Source organism: Echinops telfairi, unplaced genomic scaffold (genome assembly GCF_000313985.2).
Source record: "Echinops telfairi isolate 266 unplaced genomic scaffold, ASM31398v2 ScPeMD7_7469;HRSCAF=8507_1, whole genome shotgun sequence".
In the NCBI taxonomy this organism is placed as follows: domain Eukaryota; kingdom Metazoa; phylum Chordata; class Mammalia; order Afrosoricida; family Tenrecidae; genus Echinops; species Echinops telfairi.
Window position 1 is genome coordinate 123984678 of NW_022111373.1, and position 6773 is coordinate 123991450.

Sequence of the window (6773 nt, forward strand, 5' to 3'; positions counted from 1 at the left end):
CCAACATTTTTAGTCTGAAATTGACAAACACAATCGAGATAAATTGATAATTATTGGCTATTGGAATGCAAAATTTGGAAGCAGTAGTTGGGGAATAATACCGTGGTGATTGACATGAAGCTGGAGATCACATTGGTCATTCAAAATTCTATCATGTGATCTCCAGCTTTATGTCTATCACCAAGACTCATGTTCATAGTCACCCTTTTTTACATCATGAATGGCAACTATACATATGGACGGCTGGAGATGACATACACCAACTCAAATTGCCTACACGTGTGGGAAGACAAGATGCAGAAGCATGATATCAGCAGCTAAAATCATGCCCGGGGCAGACTGTGGAACAGCCCATCAGCTGTTCAACATGTAATTTCAGGTTGAGGTTGAAGTAAACTAAAACAAATTCACAATGACCAAAATACAACCTTGAACCTACCCCACCTAAGTTTTGAGAAGATTTGATGCATTGAATGCTAGTGACAGAAGAACTGATGAGCTGTAGAGAATATCAAGAACATCATCCATAAAGAAACAAAAGGTCAAAAAAAAAAAAAAAGAAAAAGAAACAAAAGGTCATTAAAAAGATAGGAAGGGCCAAAAAAAAAGGATCAAAGTGGATGCCACAGGAGCCTCTGAAACATGCGCTTACTATTAGTCCACTAAGGGAATTGTGAGCTATGTTAAAATCAAAGAGCTGAACAGACTTTTCAAATGGCAGCTCAAAAAGACAAAGTATAATATTATAACAAAATTTTCAAAGAACTCAAATTAGAAAACAAACAGGAAGAACATGCTTATCATGTCTTAAAATGAAGAATTAAAGAAAAAAATCCAGATCTCGAGTTGCAAGACTGAAAGAGTCAATGAGCTAAATATTGCATGATTCAGGAAGCACCAAAAGAAAATGGACAGAATATATATAACCGTTGTACCAAAAAGAACTAGTCAACATTCAGGCATTCCAAGAAGTAGCATATGAGGAAGAATCAGTGATACTGATGGAAGAAATACAAGGTGTACTGAAAAGATTCACCAAAAACAAGGTTCCAGGGGGTGATGTCTAGAGATTGAAATGTCTTAACACACTGATGAAGCACTCACATGTCTATGCCCAAGAATGTGGAAGACAGCTACTTGGTCAACTGATTGGAAGAGATGACAGATGACCCAACAGCATGCTCAAATTATAGAATAATGTCATTACAATCATATACAAGTAAAATTTTGCTGAAGATATCTGACAATGATTGCAGCAGCACATTGACAGTTCTTTTTTTTTACAGATAATATCTGTCTGTATGTTGTTTCCTGTGTATTTGATCTGGAGAACATCATATGGACAACCCCCACTCCACCCTTTATGTTGTTGAAAAACATTTTCTATGAAGAAGTCTTTGGTCTTGCAAAATTTTATCATGTGATCTCCAGCTTTATTTCTAAAACTAAAGCCATATTTTCCTACGGTTTCTTCCTCATTACTTTTGACGTTTGCATACCAATCTCCAATAATTATCAATGTATCTTTATTATATGTTTGAGCAATGACAGATGGAACACATTAGTAAAATTATCAATTTCTTCAACTGTAGTTTTAGTGATTGGTGCATAAATTTAAATGATAGTTGTAAGGACTGGATTTTCTTATATGTAGAGAGATATTATCCTTTGACAAACTGCACTGAACTTCAAAATACTTCTTGGATTATCCTTTCTGATGAAGAATGTGATACCATTGCCATTGAATCCGTCACTTGGTGTATAGTAAACCCATGAGGTTTTTATTCAAGTTATCCAATATAAATCCACTTCAGCTGACTAATGCTTGTACTATTGATCTCCCTGAATTTCATTTCATATTTGATGACTTCCAGTTCTTGATAATTAATCCACGTTTACAGCTGTTTTCTGTCTCTTTGATTTGTGGCTTTTCAGCAAATGAAGATCCGGAAGGCTTTTCTCTGCTGATGGCAATAGGGTTGACTCTGCTTTGAGAAGGCAACTCTTCCTCAGTCATATTTTAAGTGTCTTCGGACCTGAGGGGCTCATCTTCTGGCACTGTATTTGACAATGCTCTGTCAAAGCCTCATCTCCTCTAATTAAAGTTGTTCGAATATCTTTATTACTTCTGAATCTGTGTCTCTCCTTAATGTCAAGACTCAATATAACAAGAGAAAATGTGAACCTTGAAAAATGTTCAATCGTGTGACATGATTTTCAAATGGAATCTTAGAGGATTCTGAATAAAAGCCAAGGGCATTACAATAACTAAAAATCACCTATGGAATCTGGCCACTTCCATCCTCCTTCTTATCAAACCATTATCTCCATGTATCCCACTTAACACACTGACAGCCCTGCAGTTTCTTAGACACTATAAAATAGCTCTCACTGTGGACTTTTACAGCCATTGTTCCTGTATTTAGAAACTTGATCTCCTTTACATATGCATCCATGTGGATCAACTCTCAGCTCCAGTACGCATCTCCTCTAATGGGGCTACACAGAGACATGCCAAATTTCTGTACGGCCTTTTCCTTTTAAGTATCACAAAGAAAATATTATATAATTTATTTGCCTAAATATTGTATAATTTATTTGCCTAAATATTATATAATTTATTTGCCTAAATTACACATACTGTAACATTGTAACTTCGAACAGTAGTTAACAGTGTGATGTTGCAGATTTTATTCACTACTATTTCCATAAGTTTATATAATCATGTTTGTCAAATAGTTTTTGTTGAAAGTTAAATTGACTATACTCATCTAGTGAAATTTATTTTAGAAAACAGCTATAAATTCCTAAGCATGTATAATATTTTATGTACTCCAAATTGTTTGAAATATTCCAAGAAACATTATGAATAAAATGTGCACATATAAGAAAAATATATGAGAGATTAAAAACTCAAATTAAGTAAGTGTTAAATGAAGCAAAGTAGGTATGTTTTTAGCCACATATTTTCAATGGAACATTTGAAGGTAGTTAGTAGTTCAGGAAGGATTTCTTTTAATAAAATAAACACAAGTCATCCCAAGAAAATGAAGGTTAACTATGTACCAAATGTCCCACTTTGCAAAAAGGCTATAGAACAACTTTATCCCTAGTATCAATCACCACTCCTTGTTATATATATTAACATGTCCTAGAGTATTAAAATTCACTGGAATGGCCATAGAGAACTCACAGCATGAAGAAAAATGACTCACGTAGTTGTGGTTGCTGAAAAGTCCCAGCGTGTTTGAACTGGGCTTGGATAAAGCAATGCATCTCCCCATCAGAAGGCTAAGAGTTTCCCTAAAATGTGAACAAAATGTAGACATTAAATAAACTGGGCTAAAGAGATACAATCTTTAAAGAGATACCATTCATGGGCTGGCAACTCTGACTGACAAACCACTACTTTCCTTACCGATGTCAGACAGGAAAACTAGCATTATACTCTATGCAGTGAAAGACGCAGCTCCTGAAATGTAAAACCATCTGTGTGTGTGAGTGTGTGTGTGTCTGTGTGTGGACGTGGATGGAACTTGTTTATTTCTTTAGCTGTTGTTTGTTACTATTAGTTTGGAAAATGTAATAGTTTCTTTTGGTTATTTCTTATCCCTAGCCACCCTTTTTCAGTCTATTCATAGAACATAAGGTCAAACTATTGTTTTAATAATACCTGTGGTCATATAACATCATTTCACTTCAACTATTTGATTTTTTAAAAGCATTTTATACAAAATAAAAATTACAACTCTTGAAATTGTCCTTAAAGTCTCTACATGCTTGACTTACTCTCACTGATTTTCCTTCTTCCAATTCTTTCCATCCCTTCGATGCTATGCAACTAATATCATTCCCCTTCTATCAGCTTAGTTTCCCACTCCGCATCCTTCGAACTATACTCTGTCAATTGTCTCTGTACTATCTCTTCTCTATAGAATATGTTTACTAACTTTTTCTAATTAGAAACAAATAAATTGGAAAAAAAAACAACTCTTTCTACTATCTAGATCCTATTTTCCCATGAACTACTTGCTTTTTTAAAATCATTTTATTGGGGCCGGGACAACGCTTATCATACTTTCTTTATAGCTGTATGTTTTGCATATCTCTGCTTTGGTGAGGCTTTACACAAAGATACACACCTCCATGTTTCTTGTTCTTGTGGTATTTGTAACTCATGTTTTTCCCTTCAGTATCATTTGCCAGTTGGCATTGAGTTTTATCTGACTCAGATCAATTCCTTACATGTGAGTGCAGAAGATGCTGCATAGGGTGTTCAACGGCTGTTTTGTTTGGAATGAAAGACAAAGAACTCTGGGTGAATTCCATTCTCTAACCTTTTGTTTAGTAATTCAGTGTGTTAACTATTTTTACCACATATCATGCTCACTCTGAATGTATGATTTTAGCCATTAATAGGAACATACATATAAATATATATGTGTATGTGTGTGGATATTATCCAGTACAGACCATGGTGCATAAAGTAAGCTCAATAAGTAGTTTCTAAATGAAAAGAAGATTTTGTAGCCCATCACCAGTATCCTTAGATGTTGGTACTCACCCTATTAGACATCTCCATAATTGCCCTTCTCACTATGGCTTGGTCTTCATATCTCCTTATTTAATGCCAGGCAGGACTAAGAGAATGGGACAGCCTTTGCCAAATACAGAAAACCGAAAAATTGAGGCAACAGCTTTGAATAAATAACCACTACTTTTCATAGTAAGGATTTTGGATGGTCTTTCAATAGGATGTTTGAATCAGTTAAAGTGAGTGTTCATTGTTGCATTATTTTTTTCACAAGTATAGAATGTTTATATAAAAGGGAAAATAAGAAGAAACTCGAGCTATAAATATCAATATTAATATGAACTATAAGTATCAATATGATTTTCTTTCGGATAATTTTAAGCTAGATATTTGGGGGTAACTGCTTATCAAATATCTAGTGCATGACTTTAGTGACAAGTGTAATATAATATAAAGAATGTGGAATATTATTTAAATACTTTATTTCTTATTGAATCTTTTTTTAATTTAAAAAATTGTTATGAATCTCTCCTACTGAATCTATTTTTCATTGAAAATGAAAGCATACTATTCTTTCTGTTGTTTTGGTCTTCATTTGCTGATGCTTTAATTAAATGCGCAAAGAATTTCTTCGTGTGCCTAACCCTGGTTTAAAGAATTTCCAGCAATACATATACAAAAGTCCATTGAGTTATAAATAAATATACTATGAAGAATCTTAAATATAAATCAGAAAAACTAGAAAACGAATATAATTCTTAACAAAACCCAGTAAATATTAAATCTATAAATACACCTATTATAAATGGAAAATTGAGTAGCAGCGGCTACTCATTTATATACAATTTAATTTTAAGAGCTAAGAGCAAAGCAGCCTGATCTCAGAATCCCTTGTTAAAACTACTAAAGTCCTCTTTCTGCTCGGCTGTTCCACTTGGAGGAGGGCCGTAGGCAGCCATGGCGCCCAGCCTGAATGGCATGATCCTGAAGCCACACTTCCACAAGGACTGGCAGAGGCATGTGTCCACATGGTTCAACCAGCCGGCGCGGAAGATACGCAGGCGCAAGGCTGGACAAGCTAAAGCCGACCCCATCTGCCCCATCGTGCGCTGCCCGATGGTGCGCTATCACACCAAGTCCTTGCAGGCCGGGGTTCAGCCTGGAAGAGCTGAGGATGGCCGGCATCCACAACAAGGTGGCCCGCACTATCTGCGTCTCCGTGGACCCCCGGAGGCGGAACAGGTCCACCGAGTCCTTGCAGGTCAATGTGCAGCAGCTGAAGAAGTACCGCTCCAAGCTCTTCCTCTTCCCCAGGAAGCCCTCGGCCCCCAAGAAAGGAGACAGCTCTGCGGAGGAACTCAAACTGGCCATGCAGCTTACTGGATCTGTGATGCCCATCCGAAACGTCTACAAGAAGGAGAAAACCCGGGTTATCACGCAAGAAGAGAAGGACTTCAAGGCCTTTGCCAGTCTCCGCATGGCCCATGTCAATGCCCGGCTCTTTGGCATCCGAGCGAAAAGGGCCAAGGAGGCTGCAGAGTAGGATGTGGAGGAGAAGAAGCAGTGTTGCCAGGGCCTTTAACAAACTCTCCCCCGCCCCCCCCAAAAAACTACTAAAGTCAACTGTCTTTACTGCAAATTAACAATGTCAACCAATAAAGACCTCACTATATGGCAGAAAAGATGTTTGGTGTTATCATAAAGTCCGATTCTGGCATCATAAAATCAGCTTCTCCTCATCGTGACCTTGTGTAAAGCAGACCGAGACACTGCTGGGGCCTGCAGATTGAATGACCGTGGTGAGCAGATTCACCTCTGATGCAGCCCTTGCGTGATTTTAACCGTGCAATATCCCCTGTTCTCTGTGAGCTACCTCCTTTTGGTCCATGTACGAGAAAGACAGGCATATAAGATGCACAATGTTTAACACTATGGTAAAAGGTTTTTCGTCGGATAAATAGTTCAGTACTGAGGTCCATTTTCAGTCTGCACCTTAATGAACGCGCAGTTGGTCTTGTGCAGCCACCCAGAAGACCCATGGAATTCTTGCCTGGAATTACATTTCCCAAAGTACAAACTTGAAATACTTAATGAGCGTTTTCCCTCTGCACACTTGGGGAGTCATTAATTTGAATTGACAGCCAATTGGCATAAGTTATTGCAATAGTTTATATAGAGTTTAATAAAAACATATACTGAAAAGTAATTTTGCTAATTTGTTGTAATGTGTAAAGATGGA

The 6773-nt window shown here is 37.0% G+C and overlaps 1 pseudogene; it reads left to right on the forward strand.

Annotated features, from left to right (window-relative positions):
* The first annotated feature begins 5491 nt into the window (after positions 1-5491).
* Positions 5492-6116, forward strand: LOC101647684 (annotated as a pseudogene).
* Positions 6117-6773: the final 657 nt, after the last annotated feature.